General features: G+C 33.3%; 1 pseudogene across 1 annotated transcript in view; it reads left to right on the plus strand.

Moving 5' to 3' along the window:
• LOC143230031 (uncharacterized) overlaps positions 1-24,390 on the plus strand; it is a 131,846-nt pseudogene that overhangs the window by 95,129 nt on the left and 12,327 nt on the right. The window contains exons 5-7 of the transcript XR_013016196.1: positions 7,815-7,884; positions 15,243-15,810; positions 19,448-20,321. The product of XR_013016196.1 is annotated as an uncharacterized LOC143230031 (transcript). The remainder of the gene's footprint in view (positions 1-7,814; positions 7,885-15,242; positions 15,811-19,447; positions 20,322-24,390) is intronic.

The following is a 24,390-nucleotide window of genomic DNA, read 5'->3' on the forward strand; positions in this document are numbered from 1 at the left end:
TACCCTGATTTAGAAGAAATGACTTTTGTGGTGTGGTTTACTAGGCTTAACTTGTAAATACTGGGGAACTGGTGGCATTTAAGAATGTTTGCAACACAAGATGTTTACGAATAAATAGTCACGTATTATGAGATGATTGGATGAATACAATATTGCCCGAATTAAGTACCTTTTTACATAAATGGTGAAAATAAAGATCAAATGAGTGTATTTAAATTTGGTGATGGAACTACTTTTTAACTTGTGTATAGAGTAGCAAAACGTTACAGTGAATCAGACAATCTATACCAATATAATTTGTTCATCTGTAAATGTATTAACTGTTTCATAGCTTAGCCACATATTCTTCAGGAATTTACCATCGAGATATCAAACCATGAATTCTAATTTGACCCCCACACAGGAGTTCTACAGTTATTGTGAGTGTTCAGACGTATTTTTATTTTTTATTTCCTTCATTTTGATCAAGATTTGTGTTAAAAAGTTGTTTTGTTTTGTATTTTGGTTGTGTAAATATGCACATAACGCAACTTTTATCATTGTATTAAATTTTAGAAGGTTTTTCTTTTTTTATAATGGTGTAATTCTTACCAACTGCTCTATACAAGTACATTACCACTTAAGCGTTCACGAAAACATTTATTTTTTTATCTTTATTAGATTAAAATTCTAGTCGTGTAAATAATTCATCGTATTTACTTATGTAAAACCTATTTTCTTCTTTTCAAATCGCCATGATTTGTACAGGTATACTTACACTTATTGTAAAAGGAACTGTTTTGAAATGATGTATATCTTGCAGTCATTGAGTTTCTTTTGTATGAGCATTTTTGTCAGATATTATTAAAGAGCTATTTTATATCTAACATAATGTTTCCTTTTGTTTTACCGTTATAAATTTTTGTATGTTTTCTTTTCTTATGTCTAGTACTTATAAAATCTGAAATATTTTATGCTATAAAATAAGATTTTGTATGGTATTATTTTATGCTTCCCAGTGAGTGGCACAGCGGATCGTCTGCGGACTTGCATTGTTATAAATCGGCTTTCTATACCCGTGGTGGGCAAAGCACAGATAGCCAGTTGTGTAACTTTGTTATCAACTCCAAACAAATTGTACTTATTTTCTTTCGAAAGGTTATATTATTTTAGTTTTCTATTATCTTGATGCCAGGTGGTATATGTTAAAACGTGTTTTATCTGTTTTATATCAAGTACAAAAAATTTGTGTGTCTGTTCCTTATTAAGTTACTTCTAACTCGTTTGGACCAATCTCAACAAAAGCTTATGGAATGATAGTTTATAACAAAGGGCATGTTGATGGGGGTTTAAAACCCTTTCCACCCCATTATTTAATATTTTTTGTTTTGTTTTTGCTCTTATGACGTGGCGCCATCTATGAATTTAGTTAACTTGCAAGAAAGATAAATCTTCATTGCTCGTATAAGAACGAGCTTCATATACTACAACAGAAACATTTTGACACAAATATCAGAGTTAACTCACATATTTTGTGTCTGTTTATGGTTTACGCCACAACAAGTTTACCAACTTTGGCTTAAGCAACATGTACACCTTTAACATCTTCCTTGTTCCAAACTACCATTCCATAATTTTTGTTTAAGTATTGGTCTAGCGACCTGGGAGTAGTTAGATAATGAACAATTAGACAAACATATAGACACACAGATTTTTGTGTTTACAACTTATTTATCATATGATTGATATAGTATTGCACATTCTTTACGTTCATTCAAAGGGAATTTTATGTCTTTTAACTATTGTTGAGTTTGATTTTCAATTCAAGGGGGTTTCTTGATTATCGTTGTTAAAGGAGCGTGTCGTGTGTATTATGTGTTTTTACATGGGTTAGCGAAGGTAATACACTTCTTGATCACGTTGCGAATCTAAAGTTAATCTAAAGTTAGTTTAATTACTGGCTTGAAGACATGTCCAAAACAAAGGAGAAGTGAAAAGTGGGGAATGCAGATATCTTCCCATTGTAACTCAGATATTTTTCAAAGTTTCAGTTTATTCTGAGTCTAAGCCGTTTTTGCATACCATGCGGTACAGAAAACCAATATTGTTGGTTGTTTTCTAGCTGATTTTCTTCTTTGTTATACTCTCGGAGATAATATCTCATCTGTCTGGGGTGGAATATAGCTGTAAAAGTACACTTTTTGTAAGAACTTTGACATGTGGTATGTCAAGGTTACGACCTTCATTATATTTCAGTGGCTCATATAATTTGGTATATAATATTATGATCTCTTACTTGGCTTTCTCTCAAGTTCAAGTCATGTGTTTGGTCAGTAAAGTTATTTTTGTTGTAAAGAGGAGTACTCTCCTAAAATTTAATAAATATATCTAACTAATTCTTGATAAACAATCTAATACGTTTTTAGAATAATTTCGAGAGAGAATATTTTAGTGAAGGTGCTGTCCTTTGCCCTATACACATGTTATTCTGCTTGTATTTTTAGGTTGAAATGAAGATTTTTCATCTTATATTTGTATACTTGCGTTCAGTCTCTTCCTTATTCAAAATGAATTTAGTAAAACTCATAGTGGCTTAATAACTTATTCTGCTAATCTTCCTGTTATAAAATAGGCCTGTCTAACACTTCTTGCAGAAACCACTTAACCTGAGCATACCACGTCTTTATGTCCACCTGGTTCAAGTAAACTGCAGTAAATATTGGCACATTTAGAGAATAATAAAATATAATAATGGTATATTATATGAAATTGGTACAAATGAAAGACTTTGTTAATCATCCAAATAATTCATCAACGTTCGAAACCTTAATGAATATCAAAATACATTCACTGAAATTAGAAACGAATTAAAATGATAGATGCCATTGAAATTACAGAATAAAAAAAAAACTCCACATAAAAATCATTGGAAAACACAGAAGCTGAACATTACATACATTATTGGAATTAACACACCGTTAAGTAATAAATATATTAACGTAATCACTAAAATACGGTTAGATTTCAATAATAATCGAACAAAAAAGACAAATTTTATTAAAGCCATGGTATTTTAATTGGTTTATAATATTTTAACGGGAACCATGTATTTATCTCACATGCAATACGAAAACTGTGATTGTTTCAGACCTTCTAAATAAAAGTTACGTTTTCAGTTTCTGATGTGAAAGACTTTATTCTTAAGGGAGTCGAATAATAACCTAGTTTCTCAGGAATTCTTACGAATAATCCTTGTAGTTGTGATAAATAAATTATTAACTCGTTTGTATACTATTCATTTCTGATGGGTTCATGTATCATATTTAATATTTGTAGGTCTGTGCTCGTTACTGTCAGCATTTGATATACAGTGAACTGACAACACACAATTGAGGGAAGTCACTATTGTTGTTGTTTTATATAAAATACACAAGGGATCCCAGCTGGAATCAAGGATTAATTGAAACACTGACTGTATATTTATTCACATCTGTATGTGTGTGTGTGGCTCTCATATTAACAGGGATTTTGTACGTAACAAAACTTTATAAATACAAGCAATTTGATGCACAGTAATTTGGGAAAATGTCCTTATAAAGCAGATGGGAGTGTGCTAACATTTGCACAGTATTTTATTTTCTTTTTATTTTGTCTTCTCTGAAATCAGACGCGATATTAAATAGAAATGGGGTATTTGTATTCCAATACAGTTTCGGGAGTATTGTACTTGTATTTGAATAGTTTGGTAGGGAAAATTAAAAGTATTCTTCGAATTCAATAGCATACAATTTGCATTCGCTGAATGATTGAATATTTTAATATTTAATGTTAACGTTTGTATTCGTGAAATTTCTATATTATCGTTACTATATTAATAGCATATTAATTTCTCTTTAAGTACAAGCTCGTTCCAACCGAAAACTTAATCGTTGAAACGAAGCTTGCATTGGAAGGGAAGATTTACCCTTTTTTGTACAGAAAACCACAGAATATTGTACGGCATTTGATAGATAACAATACTGGTTTTCTATTGATTATAAATAATATTGAACGTAACAGAACTATTGACAAATCATGAAAGAAATGGTGTGACAGGTGGATATGGCAAGAGGGACTTCATTTTCTGTTTGATGGCCATGTAACAAAATAAAATTGAAGGCTATGGAAATTATGCTTTGCCTGAGTGATAGTAATATTATAATGAGTAACTTACGTTTAACGTACTTCTTGGAAGGTTGACCAATGAATTAAAGAAGAGGAGATGTATAGATAGAAACTTCACATTTCTCACACTAGGAGAAATTCAGGATTATTTTAAAATATTGCTTTTTATAATTTAAGAACTTAAACTTATGTACCACTAAACTATGGATTATTATAGCAAAAACTAGTTTAACTAAATTTTGAATGTAACTTACTAAAACTATCAGGACAGGGAGACTAAAGGATGCCCGTTTTGAGAGGGTTAAATCATGTCAGTGCTCTCCAACCACTTTAAAATTTATTGTATTACATGGTTATTAATCCAATAAAGTCACCTGATAGAATCTGAGATGCCTACTGTTCAGTGGTACGTGCACTCCTAATGTTAGATCTCGTTACATCAAGGTAAAGTGTAAATACTACAAGTAGACTGACCACTGATATTTCAAGAAAACCACCTCTGACCTACTGACGCATTTGGAGGTAAGCCTTTTTATTATTATTACTATTGTTAATGTGAACTGTTATATTACATGAACATTGTACAACATAATATAGATAAAATAAATTTCTTAAGCGTGTTGAACTATATATTTTTATTTATTTAGTACTATGGTATAATTTTTATTATTATAAACCATATTATATAGTGAAACTAAATTTCTAATGTTTCAAACTAATTTCTTCATCTTTATTTATTATTATGTGTTTTATTATTTTTATTATAAACTGTGATACAGTTTTGTACTTCTAGTGTCGTCATGAAGCAGAGCTACAGAAGTCTATTTCTGGTTCTTCCACCCAGGTGCAGTAGTCTGTATAATAGCAGCGTACAGTACAGAGTAAACTAAATACAGGTATACATCACTAAGACATACTTTAATATTACTGCCGGCACATGCAACACTTCTCATTGGTGGAGTAAAAAGTTTTACAGATGGTATGTTCTTCCCAGTTGTAAGCATCTATCCACAATGTTAGTCGAGCAATTTCGATGAAATCCAACAAAAAGTCATTTTTCTACTCCAAATTGTATCTAACATTAATGTCATAGCTTTCTTGGAGTTGATGATTATTTTACACTTAAGTGGAAAATGCAGATCGTCAGTCATGACGGCATGTGAAGAAATAATAAATCTCTTTTAACACCAACAACAAAGTATCATATGTGACATCTAATAATAATCCGACATAATCAAGGCTTTCTGCTTGCTTGAACTTGAACCGCAAACACAACCTAATGTGAGAGATAGTGATAGGACATCTACAACTAATGGCTCACAAGATGAACTTTTAGGATGAATTTACATCAGTAGAACATTTATGCAAATTTCTTCCTGAACATGAACCTTACTTTACCCACATACTACAGCTTGTGGCTAAAAAGAGCATGAAAGAAGCTGGGCCACTAATGAAAGTAATTTCCAAAGGGCACAGCATGGCCGGGTGGTTAAGGCACTCGACTTGCAATTCGAGGGTCGCGGGTTCGAATCCCCATCACACCAAACATGCTCGCCCTTTCAGTCGTGGGGACGTTATAATGTGACGATCAATCTCACTATTTGTTGGTAAAAGAGTAGCCCAAGGGTTAGCGGTGAGTGGTGATGACTAGCTTCCTTCTTATCTCACACTGCTAAATTAAGGTTTGCTAGCGCTAATAGTCCTCGTGTTGTCGGTAATACCAACACGATGTGACTCACAAATTATATTGATTACGTCTTTGTTAAATATTCTTCAGGAGAAGTTTGACAATCTAGATACTGCTACAACGAAACTTACTTTTCACGATCAAACTGTGTTTCCATGACAATACCGACACCTTTGGAAGGGGCCACAGATTATACCAATTATGTAGTGCCAGGTTTTGTTGGCCTAATGAGTGACATCGACAGCATAAAGGCCAAATATAATTTCAGTCTTGTCTCTACATCCAAGAAACTTGTTCACATACGACTGACTCAGTATCACCAAGGAAGTGGATTCTGTTTAGTTATGGTGTTGGATCTCAGACTTAAACTGGACTGGTGTTTAACTAGACCAATATTCTGTGAATACAATCAAATTCTCCAGCAGCAAGAAGTCAAGAAAGTTTCTTCAACAAATAATCCTACAGCCATGGAGCCAAAAGAGGACTCTAAATCTAATCTCTCACAAAAGAAGTGAACTCCAGTTTCTTTGCTGTCTCCAAGAAACCAGCCACCTTATCTTCAGAGAATACAGATATCAACATCTGCCTCCATGGTCCTTGTACTCCTAAAGAAAATAACCATTTAGATTATTGGAAGATCCATTTTTTAAAAACCTTCCTGCAATATGTCAACTAATCAAACGCTGAGTGTTCCAGCATCCTCTGCTCCGTTTGTTTTGCGTCAGAGAAAAATTCTCAGATCTGATCTCTTCACTGACTACAAATTTGATAGACTACTGTTCATAAAGAACAGTGGACAGTTATAACATCTATAAGCCTCTTTTAAAAATATATTATTGTTCTAACCCTTTGTTGTTGATATATAAAAGTAATGAAACGTTATTATTTGTTCAAATTTTTTTCTTCGTAAAATAAAATTATAGAAATAGTATCTGTCTACTGTTTTATTATTTTTGTATATTACCCAATAAAGTATTCACGAATAGATTCCTCTATAAACCTATATTAATAACTAACATTTCTTTCTGTATTCGTTTTCGTATTCATAAAAATATGAAGTATTAGTATTCGATTACTGAACTCTGGTGTTCCTTATCTTGATTACAGTTTAGCATCAGAAAAGTAAACCACACAAAAACTGATCAAAATGTATTTTTAAAAAGTTAAAATTACACACGTATCTTTTCACTAATTAAGATTGTGTTTTGATACCGACGCCTAGGATAAGACGAGTGAAAGAGAACTGTCAAGATAGTAATTCAGTTTTTACAGAGAAAAACAGCTATTGGATGTTCAATCTTTAAAATTTTACGGCATAACCAATCACTGCTATTGATCGAACTGGAAGTCTGCTGTCGTCTGCAGCGTGTAGTATTTTCAAGAACAACAAAAACATTCCTGTGAAGTTGTTTGTGGTATGTCGTTTGTGTCAAGGACAGTAGTTTGGAAAGTCTACCTGGTGGCATTTCTAACAATAAACTACAATATCTATTAAATTATAGGAAGAAATAAAGCACGAGAGTTACGGATAACGATGCGACATACACCACGTGCAAGTGAAAAAAAAAGGCCATTATAGGAATTTCTACTAATATTTATGGTACATAAATACATATTTCCAAAATGTTTCATTCGGAATTCATCTTTGATTATAGCTTTAAATTTGGATGTGTGAAGTGATTTTTATTTTTAGACAGTTGCTGGTACTGAACTTTAAATATTATTCCTTAGAAGTCAGTTTGCCAATTATTATATTGTCATTAATTAATAAAATTTAAAAACATTTTATATTATTCCCTTTTCCCAAAAAAAGATATGCCGAAATTACAAAGAAAATATTTATAGGATTCAATCTGTTTATTTTTGTGTGAAAAAAATACATTACCAGTTATCCTTATTATCTATACAGTCAAGAACGAATTTATGATAACGCCATGTTGTTTTCAGCGTGTCACGTGTTAAATATCTTGATGTCGTCTTTTAGGTTGCTCGAGCTCGTTGTGCACTCCCTCTCGGGACACCAGAAGAGGGTGGCGAACATACCAAATATTAAGGTACTTTTTCAACCTGCCATTTTCACTTGGTTTCTCTCTTCTCTTCACTTCTTGCACTGACTACAGTGTCGCCATCTAGCTTCCCATTCTAGGACCTTCATATTATCGCATGCTTTGCACATGCACTACAACTCTCTGCTTTCTCCTAGGGTTGACATCTTCTTTTTACTCTAACTTCACACCTTTATTACAACCGCAGATTTCTCATATTGGAGCAAAGGGCATGGCAAATGTAAACTGTATAAAACTTGCATGAATAAACAGTTTCTCTTAGTGTATCCTTTGGCCCTTCACTTCCGACATTAAACATAGGAATTATTAATGTTAAATCCATTGTGTCTCAACAACAAGAAGATGGTAATCTCAATATTTTAAGTCCGCAATTGGTGGTAGCTGTCTTTTTAAGTTCACAAGTGTTATAAAGGAGTTATGCTGCATATGTTTCAGTCTTGCATCAGAGTATTCGTTTTAGAGTGTATCAACTTATTTCGTTCGCTATTTTTCAGAGAACTAGTTTTATTCTATTATCAACCTTAAAGCATTAAGGTCCAAAGCTGAGTAAATCGATTATTATTATTCTTTATTATTATTGATACTATCTAACTTCCTAAATAAAGTAGCCTGTGATTTTCGGTATTACTAAAGTTTAAGGAAATGTTTCAGACCCTACAACATTTTTTTCACTGTCTTTCACTTGACTTAATGAAACGAAAGAGAAATGTCGGAAAATTGTCAGATTTCATCTTATCCAGTTTCGGTAGACATCATATTTGTTTGTTATGAATTTCGCGCAAGTCTACTCGAGGGCTATCTGCGCTAGTCCTTAATTTAGAAGTGTAAGAATAGAGGGGAGGCAGCTAGTCATCACCACTCACCGCCAACGCTTGGACTACTCTTTTACCAACGAATAGTGGGATTGATCGTGACATTATAACGCCTCCACGGCTGAAAGGGCGAGCATGTTTGGTGCGATTGGTATTCGAACCCGCGACCTTCCGATTACGAGTGGAACGCCTTAACACGCTTGGCTATGTAGCCGGTAGATATTATCAATATAATTTTCAACTTTAACTTATTAAAGCGTTGAATTATTATTAATGTAATATGAGCAAAGATAATATTTCATTATTACGTTAAAAAACTGATTTGAAACTGCGTAAAAATGATTGGAAACAATCACTTTTATTTTAAAATTTATTTACTTTTCAAAAATACGCCAGCTATTTTGTGTACATTCAAACTCTCATATTGCAAGTGATATATTAAAACTAAGTGCTTTTTGTTTTATGACAAAAATTTCTTTTATAGAATGTGACTTTTTAAAAGCAACTACTATTTTCAAACTTTACTCATTTTGAAGTAAAATGCTTTATTTTTTATCAAAACGCCCTCTATGATTCATCTTAAAGTTCAAATGTTTGTAAGAAACAGGCTCACCTAAAATTCCTTAGATATATAATTTTAAATAAAATCCAAGATTTTTTTAACAAACCAACCATGTTTAATGCAATCCTTTCAATTATCACTAACAAGTGTTTTAATTTTAATCAACTTTTAATTAACTGTTTTAGTGTAATAATCGATGTTGGTTTCGGCGCTAAATTCAAATAACCTCCATAAACTCTTGTATGTGTTTGATAGACACGCTTCATTCACTGTTCTTATTTAGACCATTCTATGGGTGTACAGTTCTGAGAATAAATAAATGAATACATTGTTACGGAAAATATTAAGCCTAACAATATAAGTCCAACATTAATAACTAAGCCTAACCATAATATTATAGAGCCAAAAGAACAAAAATGAGGCCGGGCATGGCCAGGTGGGTTAAGACGTTCGACCACTAATGTGAAGGTCGCACCAAAGTTGTTTGCCCTTTCAGCCGTGGGGGCGTTGTAATGTGACGGTCAATCCCACTATTCGTTGGTGAAAGAGTAGCTCAAAAGTTAGCGGTGGGTGGTGATGACTAGGTGCCTTCCCTCTAGTCTTACACTATTAAATTAGGGACGGCTAGTGCAGATAGATCTCGAGTAGCTTTGCGCGAAATTAAAAACAAAACAAGAAAAATGACCTAAACTTATGAACCTCAAATGAAATGTATAATTTTAAGCTAATACTAAAAACATTGTATCTGTGACATCTTAAATTCAAGATTTGAAAACGTACATACTGTTGTTCTCAGCTCCATTTGTAACAAATCTTTGTAATATAAGAGTGAGAGAAAATATAAAACAAAAACTTGCGACGACCTAAATTAAAAATAAAGTAACTGAATGAATACCTAAAAATGTTCAATTTTAATTTCAAGTCTTATCAATTTCCTACAACTCGTTTTTTTTTTCCCAGTGGTTTGTTATAAATATATATTTTGAATAATGTTTAATTTCAATTTTTGAAGGTTACCGAAACGTAGAAAAATGCTTTTATCACTATTTACAGGCATATGTTCCAAAATCCCTAATAAATGATTGTTTTTAAGTTTTATTATTCAGTATCTCTGATACATTGCTAAGCCCAGCATGGCCAAGCGCGTTAAGGCGTTCGACTCCTAATCTGAGGGTCGCGTGATCAAATCTCCGTCGCACCAAACATGCTCGTCCTTTCAGCCGTGGGGGCGTTATAATATGACGGTCAATCCCACTATTCGATGATAAAAGAGTAGCCCAAGAGTTGGCGGTGGGTGGTGATGACTAACTGCCTTCCCTCTAGTCTTACACTGCTAAATTATGGACGGCTAGCGCAGATAGCCCTCGTGTAGCTTTGCGCGAAATTCAAAAACAAACAAACAAACTGATACATTGCTGCGGAAATGTGGATGAAACGCTCATAATAACAAATAGGAAAGTCTTGCATTCTAGAAAACATTTTATGCTATACTTGTGGGTACGACCTGATGGATAGAACAGCCGACGTACAATCTGAAAGCCGAGGGATCGAATCTAGTTACTGAAAATACTTGACCATTCTTTCGTAGGGACATTATAATATAACAGTTAATCACATTATTCATTGGTAAAGAAAGGTACAAGGGTTGGCTGTGGGTGGAGTGGTATAACAGCCTTTCCTGTAATTTACCACTCTAAAATTAGGAACGGCTAGCGCAGACAGTCATCGCGTAACTCTTTACGAAATCCAGGAAACAAAAGTGTTCCTTATGAGGGAGGCCTAGCACGATCCTGGTGGTTAGAGTGCTCGACTCGCAATCTGTGGGTCGCAGGTTCGAATCCTCGTCACCGAATATGGTCGCCCTTTCAGCGTTATAATTTACAGTTAATTCCACTATGCGTTATTAAAAGAGTATCCAAAGAGCTAACGGCGGGTGGTGGTAAGTATCTGTCTTCGCTCTAATCTTTTACTGCTAAATTAGGGACATCTAGTGCAGGTAGCTTTGTGCGTAATTAAAAAAACAAGTAGATTCTTCTATGATAGTATTTTTATCTCTCTGTCTCCCTCTACCACAACTAATAAATTGTATGAGACTTTTAGATGTGGTTTGGGCTTAAGTACCTTTATTTGGTTCTAATTATTTTGGAGTTCAGTTTCACAAACTCTAAGTCATTTCTTAGTTGAAACTTGAAAATAGAGGTTACGTTTGATAAAGGACTCCCCACTCTTGTATGAACACTGCTTCTTTCTTTATATAGAATACATTTTAACTTTTAGTTGATTGTATCTTGTTTTATTTGTATGTTAAATTTATAAACGAAATTTGCAAACTGAGTATTATTTGTAGGAGGGTTTCAAATCTAATACTAATAGTTTATATTAATAAGCGTTTGACTTACGAACAATAATATTTTTCACACACACACACACAAATACATCTTGAATAATTAAATTCTGTTCGAATAAGTTGATGATAGCTTGTGTAACAACAAAATTATAATAACTTCTAAATAATTAACTACATTCGTGGACTAGACGTTGCTTACTGGTTAATGTACTTCCATAAAAATCCGAGATTTCAGGCCGCAATCAGTTGCCACAAATATCCTAGTATTTGATCAGACAAGAATAACCCAAGAGTTGACGGTGGTGCTCAGTAGCTATCCTTCCTTGTCTCTATCAGTTCAAACTCATGAAGGACTAGTGCAGAAAGTCCTTGTGTAGCTGTGAAACAAGGATGAAGTTGCCGCAACTGTGAACTTATACTTATGTTGACCTCTGAACCTTGGCCTTTGGAAAGTAGATATTATTAGTACGTTTGGATAAAATCTTTTGTTGTTGTTTTTTCAAGATGAAAATTTTTTTTTAAAATCTTTTTTCGAACAGTTGAAAATAGGTAATAAATAGTTTATCGGCTTATGTTAATCAGTGATATTGAATTTTGCCAATAACCTTGACTTCAATCCGTGTCTTTAACATTGGTTTGGAAATTCGTCTTATCCTTATTAAACAACGTCTGTTGTGGTATTAATTAACTACACTGTTCATTCAGATTTAACAACTATACGAAAAACCTCAACGTATTATCAACTTTATCATTGATAATGGTGGATTGCTCTGTGTCAGTAATTCCATTTCTTTTAGAATATGGCTCGGAGGATATCCATCGGCGCTTCAAGTTGTTCCAATATCATTGTATATTGAAAAGTGTATCAGATGGAAGTATCAAGCTGAACTGATAGATTGGACTCATTTTCGTATTTTCTTTTTTTAGCTGTCAGATCATATCCTTTCAGTTTTACACCATGATTATCAGGTAGTAACTAATTTACATTGAATTACTACCATCCACGTTTTTCTCACGTTTGTAGTTACGCTAATTGTTTTCCCGAAAATTTAGTCATTGAGACATAGGCCGAGAGCTTCCCTAAGTTTTAAGTTTTTGATTTGCTGGTCAGGAATGATTTAACAAGTAATGGGAGGGGACATAACTATATTCTTTACACACTGGTCTGAAAACAGATCATAAGTCTGAATGTTATATGTTGTAAATGTTTAGAAAGAGTGATTATTATTCATTTTGTTTGACAAACAAACTGCTTCACTCATAATACCTAACATGCCTTTCAGAGGCGAAGGACAATGGCAGAGAAGTTAAAAACACTTGAAAGGTTTATTTAAAGGTTGTGACAGCATAACAGATAATGTAGTTGTTTCACTTTAATTGGTTAGTTGGTTGTGTTAGAGCAACGCCATATTAGACTATCTGCTCTGTCAACCGCGAGGAATTGGAGTCTGTATTTTAGAGTTGTAAGTCTGTGGTTACTGCTGTCTCACTTTCTTACGTTTGTCATGTTTCATGCGTAAATGAAACCATTTCATTCATTACCAGTGCCACAAGTATCTGTTTTTCTTTCCTGGAGCCTAAAAGCAGCCTCTTCCTCTCCACCAACAAATATGGGTGTGTGGTTCCTTAAAGATTGGCAATGAGTAGGTTACCCAACTAACAGTTTAAGGCTCATAACTGTCAATATTGTGTTGACGCATACTATAATAGTGTTACATTTGAAGTTTCAGTCTATGGAAGGATTCCACTCGCTCTCTAACAACTACAACCCACAATATAGCCTTGAAATAACTAAGAAAGGTAAAATAAAACTAAAAGTAATCTATTCATATCTCTCTTTCATACCTTCTTCCTACAAAATGCCCATCATGAGAATCTCTTCCTTAGCTCCTTCTGCAGGAACCACTTAACATTATCATGTAAGATAAACATTATTTAATTCAGACCAAAGTTTTGTTGAATGTTTTGGTTAGACCTTTGCATATGTTTTGTTAACATTGATTATATATACAATTGAATGCATATCTTGTATAATAAGTCAAGGGATGTTAAACGTGTTTAGAGAAAGAGAGTTCTGGCTAATTAATTAACAACGAGGAGTCGACCATAAGATTGTGGGCTTCAAATATCAGCTGATTAATTAAAATATGCTGTTAGAGAAACATTTGAAGACTTTGTATATTTTTTTACTTGGCAATAAGTGGAATTGAATAGCCAGATGAGAAAGGAAGATTTTATCGAGCAGATATCGAACACTTTTCATAGGGAAATTGGACCCTTCCTGCAATAAGAAACATGTAACGACATTAAATTCAACTGAGTTGAGCGAAATCTATGTAAGCATTACGAATAAGGGGTTTGTGTACGATCATAGGAAAAACAATGAAATCCGTTTCGGTATGAAACGAAAGGAAATATTACTGAAGATCCAAATGTCTGTTTTCACTGTTTTCATTCATGTCTGTTCCAACCAAACCAGGAATTTTTCAAGATAATCACCTAATTCGTTGTAACATTAACTTATTTTTAGCTAGCTTGTGGTTAATGGTTTTATTTTTCAAGACAATCACCTAATTCTTTCTAACATTAACTTATATTTTAGCTGGCTTGTGGTTAATGGTTTTATTTTTCAAGACAATCACCTAATTCTTTGTAACATTAACTTATTTTTTAGCTGGCTTGTGGTTAATGGTTTTATTTTTCAAGATAATCACCTAATTCTTTGTAACATTAACTTATTTTTAGCTGGCTTGTGGTTAATGGTTTTATTTTTCAAGATAAGCACCTAATTCTTTGTAACATTTAACTTATTTTTTAGCTGGCTTGTGGTTAATGGTTTTATTTTTTAAAATAATCACCTAATTCTTTTTAACATTAACTTATTTTTCTGCTGGCTTGTGGTTAATGGTTTTATTTTTCAAGATAAGCACCTAATTCTTTGTAACATTTAACTTATTTTTAGCTGGCTTGTGGTTAATGGTTTTATTTTTTAAAATAATCACCTAATTCTTTTTAACATTAACTTATTTTTCTGCTGGCTTGTGGTTAATGGTTTTATTTTTCAAGATAAGCACCTAATTCTTTGTAACATTTAACTTATTTTTTAGCTGGCTTGTGGTTAATGGTTTTATTTTTCAAAATAATCAAAATAGAAAACGCATAGAAGTAGACTTACAGCTCCTTTTGTCTTTCTATTACAGTAAAAGTATTATAAAACATATCCAGTGTTCAACAGGATAGGGAAACTGATACGTTTTGTAAATCAACGATCAGCAAGATAAAAAAAACTGGAACGAAAATGACTTAAGTTACTGAAGTATGGAATTCGACTGTGTTATTTTAGTTGTTGTTGAATTCTATCAAAACATACAAATAGCAATAGTATTTTACTCTAAGGTTGTAACGAAAGAGAAATTCCACATAGTATCTTGAACCTCAAGCAAAATAAAATAAAACATTTCACTCAAAGATTAATAAAAGGTTATGAAACTGAGAGAAAAGTTTTTATTAAGTAATACTATCTAAAACATTTTGTAATAAATTGTTTCTTTGAATATTACAGATGATTGTAATAAGTTTATAAAGTGACATCTTTTTTTTTTTGAAATTCTGAACATTTCTGCAGGAGCTTCAAGAATTTATTGCTCAGGATTTTTGCTGTATTAAAGGTTTTCAAATAAGCATTGAAATGAAGACAATTAATAAATGGGATATGGGAAGCTTCGAGAGCTCAGACACCTATGAAAGCTGTAATGCTCAACCCTTTGATTGCAAGACAAACCTTACTGTTGAAGACCCCACTCTCGCACGAAGCAACTTGTATGTAAATCCTCTTGAATACCCCTCGCAGATAGGGTCAGCCCCTGTGACTCGAAAGTCACCGAAAGTTCCAGATCAACCTCCGGGATCTCACACCCCTGTCGCCTTCACCCAAAGCAACTCGTCTGAAGATAGTGGAAGCTACGACGAATCTTCAGGAAGGACGATTATTGAACAGCCCCAAAACGGCACACAAAATGCCTTCAGTGCCATATCACCTATAAAGAAGCCACGTTTCCTGCAAGGTCTGAAATCTAGAACTCGTTTTGATGAAATGGATTCTCCACAACGAAGTTTCCAGTCCTCCACGGACTCGCTTCTTTCAGCTGGTAACAGACCAAAAGTTGGCATCAAAGCACCTTTATCTTCCCGAGGTAAGGTAATATAAACAAGGCCAAATGTTCAGGTTATGCAACAGATTTTATATCAGGACTACTACCGTTTTTATGTTAAACACACCAGAACAACTTGACGCTATCTGTTGTCATGCTTGTGTCATGTTTTTAGCATAGTAGCGAATTTCAAGTATTGTGGAGCTGAATAAAATGAAAACACTTAAAAATTCATAAAGTTAAACATGTTTTAACCAGTAGAAAGCAATTGTACTTGAAAGTTTGGAAAAATCGATGTACGTTTTTTAACTTTAAAGTTCGTGGGTTTTAATGACGCTATACATCACCAACACTAGATCTATCTAGTGGAACTTATGAACTATCATTCTCACGAACTCCAGATAATGGTGTAGTTTGGATTGAAAACAAATTTTGATTTATTTTTTCAATGGCACGAACCTTCGCACTGCTATTTATATTGTAATTCTATAAGTTTATATATCATTTCCGTTTCTGTTATATTTAACTTCTGTTATAACAAAAACTGATGTAAGTATTTAAAATATGCAAGCTTTACATTGTTGTTGAAAACGCCTCCATATTTCAGTGCCGATGTCTTTTGTTTTTTTTGGTATATAACATAATTATAGATCATAAATGAAACCAAATAAACTAACATCATCCGGTCTTAAGACATATACCTGATTTTACTTTCAATATTATGGTGTCATAAGCTATACGCATGTTTCACGTGACCTTTTGAAAAACGTAAGGCTGTTTGGATGCATTTTGCACATGTCCAGAAAGACTACATCAGCATTTTCTCTTCAGATTTGACCATTTGCTGAATTTTCTGTTTTGTGATTAGGGGTGTATATGTGTGTTAATGTTACCCTCTGGTAAAGGTAAGAGATAAAAGTACAAACTCCAAAAATGATTTAAACGTCGGAAAGCGGATAAATAGTATTTCCTTTCGGTGGTTCCAAGTGCTGGTTATTGACACCATTAAGCCTGAGAAAGGACAATATATGCCACTTAATAACTGCATTTCGCATAACATAGCCATAGGAACTGTGAAACAATGTGTATTGTACCTAAGGACTGCCAAACAATATGTATTTTACGTAAGGACCGATTTCGTGATTGAGTCTAAACTAAATTTGGGAAGACCTATTTCAATCTCATAGTGGACGCATTGGGTCATTTGAACTTTTTTTTTTTTTTAAATCAGATCGCCAGAACTGGCAGTATTACCAACTTGTGTCTTTAGAGCCAGAAATAAATAAAGTAATTAGTACAACACTGATAAATATGAGTGTTTCAGTGTGGTAAGGGTAAGCTTGGATAGGTATAAAGATTTTATTATAATGGATATAGTGATTTTATTACAATAGGTATAAAGATTTTATTATAATGGATATAGTGATTTTATTACAATAGGTATAAAGATTTTATTATAATGGATATAGTGATTTTATTACAATAGGTATAAAGATTTTATTATAATGGATATAGTGATTTTATTACAATAGGTATAAAGATTTTATTATAATGGATATAGTGATTTTATTACAATAGGTATAAAGATTTTATTATAATAGATATAGTGATTTTATTATAATAGGTATAAAGATTTTATTATAATGGATATAGTGATTTTATTACAATAGGTATAAAGATTTTATTATAATGTATATAGTGATTTTATTACAATAGGTATAAAGATTTTATTATAATGGATATAGTGATTTTATTACAATAGGTATAAAGATTTTATTATAATGGATATAGTGATTTTATTACAATAGGTATAAAGATTTTATTATAATGGATATAGTGATTTTATTACAATAGATATAGTGATTTTATTACAATAGATATAGTGATTTTATTACAATAGTGATTTTATTACAATAACAAATTACATATTTTACTCTTCCACAACCCACTGATGAAATTTTTGGACTCATATGCATCTAATGCATGAAAATTTCCTATAACATAATATGGCCCGGCATGGCCAAGTGCGTTAAGGCGTTCGACTCGTAATCCAAGGGTCGCGGGTTCGAATCCCGGTCGCACCAAACATGCTCGCCTTCCCAGCCATGGAAGCGTTCTAATGTAACGGTCAATCCCACTATTCCTTGGTAAAAAAGTAGCCCAAGAGTTAGCGGTGGGTGGTGATGACTAGCTGCCTTCCCTCTAGTCTTACACTGTTAAATTAGGGACGGCTAGCGCAGATAGCCCTCGAGTAGCTTTGCGCGAAATTCAAAACACAATTCAAACTGAGCCTCGAAAGATGAAAATAAGAAAAGGGAAAAATTGAAAATAAAAACTTTTTGGGGTTGAACGAGACATAATGCATCCACTGTTGAAAGGGTGAGCATGTTTGGAATGATGGGGATTCGATCCCGTGACCCTAAGATTGCAAGTACAATGCCCTAAACACCTGTCTAGGCCGAGCCAAGAGTGCGAGGAAAAATCCACTACTCAGCCAGAAAATATTAGCACAAGAGTTGGCAGTGGTTGCTGCTAAGTAGTTATCTTCCCTCTGTCATATCATTTTAAATTTATATGACGGCTATGCGCGCATGGTTATTGTGTAACTTTACGCAAAAGTTCTAAAACAAACAAAGTATATATGACGTTTTCAACTAAATTGGTCCAATCACACTCTAACTACGTCTCTATTGAATTTAAGGCTGAACGTCTTTCACATTAGTTGACCAGACTAATGTATTGACTGTATTCCTTTAATGAATATTGCTCTTGAATCATCTCTGGTGGGAGAGCGACAAGTCTATGAACCTACAACACTGATATCCAGGGTTAGATTTCCCGGAGTAAATAGAGCAGATAGCCTTTAACAAACTAACTATATATGCATCTCTTATTTCTGCTGTGTCATTGGTTGAAAAATAAATTTAGTATCAAACACTGCTCATTAATAGTTGAGTACTTTATACCAAAATGTGAAACATTTCCCAATTTTTCAATCGTATTTTTGCTATAGAAATTCTGACAACTGAGAAGTTTTATTTTTCAATATATTTTGTTGTTCAACGATAATCACTTGAAACGCTGATGTCAGTTTTGTGTCTAATTACATACACAACTTTGAAATAAACTTTCGTATATATCGCATGAACTTCTTTCTATTTTTCATGTCCAGGTCAAGCATAACATACCGATATTTCTCAGCCTTCTCGTGTTTTACAGATCCAATCTATCGATCTGGCTTCTCCACTTACTCCAGTTACTCCTAAGGCTTCCCAAGAGGGTCTGATCTCAAAAAGAAATGTTATGACACTCGTCTGTGGTACCAGAGGGGGTACTGGGACTAGTAACGTAAAATACAATGACAATTTATGTTTAGCGACCCTAAAAATCTCGTCCACGATCACGTTTTACCCTTTCACTTTCTTTCTATCTCTAAACCTTTGGTTCACAAACAAATTCACACGGAACACGAATCGATATAAAAGGCCGATCTCTGTCCGCTGTCTGTTAAATCTTTACAAGAGTGGTAATTTTTCCACACGTATCCATAAGAAAAATCATTATAGCTGCAGATTATTTGTATTTCGCACTTTTACACTTTAGAATTGTTTTACAGAACGTCTATAATTATTTGTAGTAAATAACGTATCTGTTTTTATCGGTTTTCCAATTTATTCAGCGAGGTCCTTTGGGAGAAGTTATTTCTTCGGAAATAAGGACATCAACTCAGTCTCTCGAAACAATCAATCAAGCCCGGAGGTAATTAAGAAAAAGTCCATCTTGAAGAAAGGAGACAGCGTCCATAAAGAAGAAATGGAAAAACTGCTAGCCGAACCAACACAAAGGATATCTATACAAAACTCTGAAGAAGAGAACAATGAGGAAACTTTTACTCATATTCAATGTGGCTCCTTGGTGAAACATTCTCTGAAGGCAATTGGTCCAAAAACAGGAACTAAACCTCACGCTCAACCAATCAAGTTTCTGGGTGTTCTTGAAGACAACAAATTATTGTTGAACAAAGGTTCTCTTAGTCCAATTGAAACTGTTCCTCGTCTTATAAGTCCCACACCCCAGCATAGGAGAAATCTATCTGAAGATAACTGTCACTTTCCTGTTGGAAATTTAAACCGAACACTGGTCAGACAATCCCACGTGAGTGACTCTAACAGTAGTAATATAGCAGAACCCCATGTGGTGGCCGAAAATGTGCTGTCACTGTCCAGTAACACTTCTGTACAATCTACACCAAATACTACTGAAATGTACTGTAGCAATACTTTGTGTATATATTCTTACAATCCCTTGGGACAATCTTCACCTCCACCTACTGTATGCATATGTGGCCACCAGGTGGCTCCTTTGGCCTCATCTCCACCTATTGTAGACATGAATCGTGACCAGCTTGGATTTATGACAGATCCCCCAGATGGTTCTTCTACGTCCTTCAAATTACTTGATTTGTCTTTAGAAGAAAGAGAGGTCGTGGGAAGTGAAGGGTATCAGAAAACAACGCTTTCTAAAGAGTACGCAGTTTACTCGTAACATTTTAGGTAAGACTATTTTTCAAGCAAACTGACATTAAAATATTTTAGTAAAGTACGATAATATTATGATGATTTTCTCTTATAAATCTTGAAAATCATCTAGCAATTCCTGTCCTTCCTGTTCATACCTTAAAAGAAGTACCATATGATACTACCATTTTTGTTTTCGTTTACTCGTGATTTTACAAGCGTTGTAAAGATGTGTAATGAAGTGAAAATTTGCAACGTAAAATAAAATATGAAAGAGTTCAGGAAGCGTAATTTAAACGTATTCGTTACGGTTGAATATCATAAATAAAAATCCAACGTAAACAATTGCGCAATTTATTACAAGTTTAAAAATATAAAGTATAGTAAATAACTTATGCATGAAATTAAAAGAAACGCGGGCCCAGCATGGCCAAGTGGTTGAGGCACTTGACTCGTAATCCGAGGGTTGCGGGTTCGAATTCCCGTCACACCAAAGTACATATATCTTATATTAGTGAGTAGAGTATACTATTGACCAGTGTAGCACTGTTAACATCTCCATATGGACACTGTACATATCTGAATCAACGCATCTACATGTTAACTTGACAACTCCTGTCGTTTCTTAGACAGAGAGAAAAAATAGTAAACAGGAAATGATTTTAATGTGCTGTTTTTTCTCCCACAAATTCATTTGATTTACAGTTGTTCCTTAATTTGATAGTTGACTAAAATTACTTCTAGTTTAAAATAAGTTAGATACAGCTGTCATTCCATAGTTCTTTCTATATGTCGGTAATTTTTATATGAATGAACTTCAGTATAAAGTATGGTTATATTTTATAAAAGCCATTTGTGTTCCTCCGTATTGTGATTTATTCGTAACTGTTCTACACAGGAAGGCTTGAGACGAACGTTTTTATGTACTATACACTAAAACGAACGAATAGGAGCAACATAGCCCTAAATCACTTAGGAGAATCGGGATATCGTTAATGATTACAGACGATTTGACCTGAAAAATAGTGTTGTTCTTGTTTTCATACTTCTTGACATAATTTTAGTCCAGTGTACTTAGTTTCCTCTGAGATCTTGATAGTAGAGAATTTTGTGATTTTAAAGTGTCTCACTGAGGTTGTTTCGTAGGATTTTAATTATGTCACTTGAAGGACACTTAATTATGTCACTTGAAGGACACTTCGATACCAGGTTTTGCTCGAACCCAGTCATATCACAAAAACTTCACTTTTGTGAGATTTCTGAAAACCTTTGGATGGGTTTATTAGCATTTAAAATAAATGCTGACGTTTTTGTAGGAGCTGCGATAAATCGATATATATATATCATAATATATATATTAACTACGGAGTTTTATATATCTATATATCGCTATCGCGATGGGTCAAAAGCCATGTCAACGCGTTTTAGGGCTTGCATTCAAAATATTATTGAGGTACTATTTGATTAATTTGTGTCAGTATTTGGTATCAAATGTATATTACAATTCATATTTAGTATTGTATATTAGGTAATTTCTTAATTTAAGAGTAAATATTGAAAGAACACGCTTAAATATCGATTTTTGTGTGTCACGGGATATGTTGAATGTAGTATAGATTCACATTGAATGTTTTGTGATGTCAAAACAATAAGTCTGTTGTTTCATAGCAAGTAGTGTTACGTATTATAATTTATTTTGGACGAGTCTCCGATTTATTATGTTACCTATGTTAACGTATTACTATTTCAAATAATTAGAAATTTTAATATTAATTTAGAATTCAATTAAATATTAACACGTATTAAATTTATGGTATTTGCCAACGAGACTAATACACACAGTTTCCTTTTTTTAACACAAATATATTTTAATAAACAAAAGAAAACAGTTTATAATAACGGCTACTACCAGTAGTTATCGTAGATGATGGTTTATATACAGTAGTTTTACAAACTTACAAACAATTGTGATTTTTCTATCCGGTCTAGAACTGAATAGTTCATCGATGATCCAAGGCCACTACGAGCAGATTAATTCTGAGCTGATATTGGCACACTTCGCTTCAGCTGGCTAGCTTGGTTGGTCTCACACTGGTTATACGTAAGCTTACTTCTTCTGGCGAGGATATTTAATCTTTTTCGTAAAAACAATAATGTCCGAAGTTAATTCACTGAAGTTCAACGGTTTTTAATGTTCGAAATCTATAATCGTTCCTAGTCAAATTCTGTAGTTTCCCTATTAACAGGCGTTAATCACGATTATAGCTTCTGAGGCCTACAGTACACTGACTATAGCTGTCCAATAATAATCTTCTAGTACTATCTCTCGGCTTTTTACGAATCACGCAAGTCTCTCGAAGTTTCAACAATGTTCTAGCGCATTTTCATAAAACAAATGCTGTTGATTTCTGCTCTCAAAAATATTCTACAGATTTCGAGAATAGGCAGGACTTGCGCAATACACAGTCAAGAATATACGTCGTATGTAAAAATAAAAAATACACTGAAATAAGCGTAGGTATTAAATTAAACATATAAAGGTAAATCAATTAGAGTAGGAATTCAGACTACTAATATTGAAAAAGCTAGAATATAAAATAACAACCTACTATCTTTTCTATTTGTTGAGATATGGCTTATACACACTTACTTCAATATATGACATGCAAATAACTAATCAAAAGCTCAGAATGTCCCCCAATTCGCTTTCCCAGCCATTTTAAAATGTTAGGAAGCCACCTCGTTTTTGTAACCAAAATTTCACTCAGGTAGTTTTCGTCTTTAGTCTGCTCAAAATTTCTTATTTGAAAAATCAAATACAGATTAGTTACTAAGCTTTGAATTGTAAGATATCAATACAGTTATGTATTATTTTTGGTTATTTAGAATGCATATATAAAGCGTAAAAAATTATTTCGATTTACATCCTCCACGTCTGAAATTGAAAAGGCTTAGCCACCTACAGCAAACAGTAAAGTTCGTCGAAATTTAAAGATATAATTATTTGCTGTACTTATTTATTTACTGTTCTAAATTTTTTTTTAAAATTAAGATTTTATTTGTAAATAATAATAATAATGCGTATACATATAAAATGTATAATTATTCAAATGTAACTGTATTTTACCAAATACTAATCCATTAAAGCACAGCCAAGATATAGGTCACTTTAATCAGTGATGTCGAGAAAACCCACTTCTAGAGAAAAATATTTATGTAAAAACGGCTCGTTTTGGCTGAGAAAATTTTTTATGTAGAGGAGCAAACAACCTTTCGACCTTCTTCGGTCATCGTCACAAAGAAAGAAAGAGGTAATAAATAATAATAATAAAATAAATAATATAAAATTAAATATTCAAACATCTAAGCCCGCCCTCTACATTCCGACATTCAATTACACAACCCCTCTCAAACACGTGGTTAGTTTCCGATCAAAGAAGGTCGAAACGTTGTTCGCTCCTCCACGTAAAAAAATTTTCTCTACCCAAACGAGCCGTTTTTACATAAATATAGGTCACTTTGTAAAGAGTAAAGGTCAGTTTTATATTATTGTATAAGGTAACATAAGTGCACGTGCGTCGCGTCAGCGCAACTTCTATAATGTTAGCAAGGCATGACTAGATCAGTAAAATAAATATAATAAATACATATAAATATACAGTGTTATGAAATTTCGGCTAAATTTAGACTAAATATTTGTGTTATAATCTGTAGTCATCCTAGAAAGAAAAATACAAAATTTATATTTATTTCCTAATTGTTTTTATGGTGGTTACGAGGCCAGTCAAGATTACAGACTCCATATAGTTAGGACACAGATATTCACAGGAAAATATAAAAGCTCACTGAAAACAAACGCTTGAAATGTAGTTAGGAGGTTTTAAGGGTTTGCGATTTTGGGGATAAAGAACAGTTTTTAATCATAACAAGAAAATCACATCACACTCAGGCTAGTAAAGAAACAGACTCGATGTTTTCACAAACAAATCTTTAGTAAAGGTACTAGAAGTCTACCAAATTTTTTGAAGGTACTTATAGTCAAAGACTTTTAAAAGGTCACCATGGACGTATCCACGAAGCCGAAGTAATTTGAATAAGTCTTGTC

Source organism: Tachypleus tridentatus, chromosome 10 (assembly GCF_004210375.1).
Source record: "Tachypleus tridentatus isolate NWPU-2018 chromosome 10, ASM421037v1, whole genome shotgun sequence".
Taxonomy (NCBI): Eukaryota; Metazoa; Arthropoda; class Merostomata; order Xiphosura; family Limulidae; genus Tachypleus; species Tachypleus tridentatus.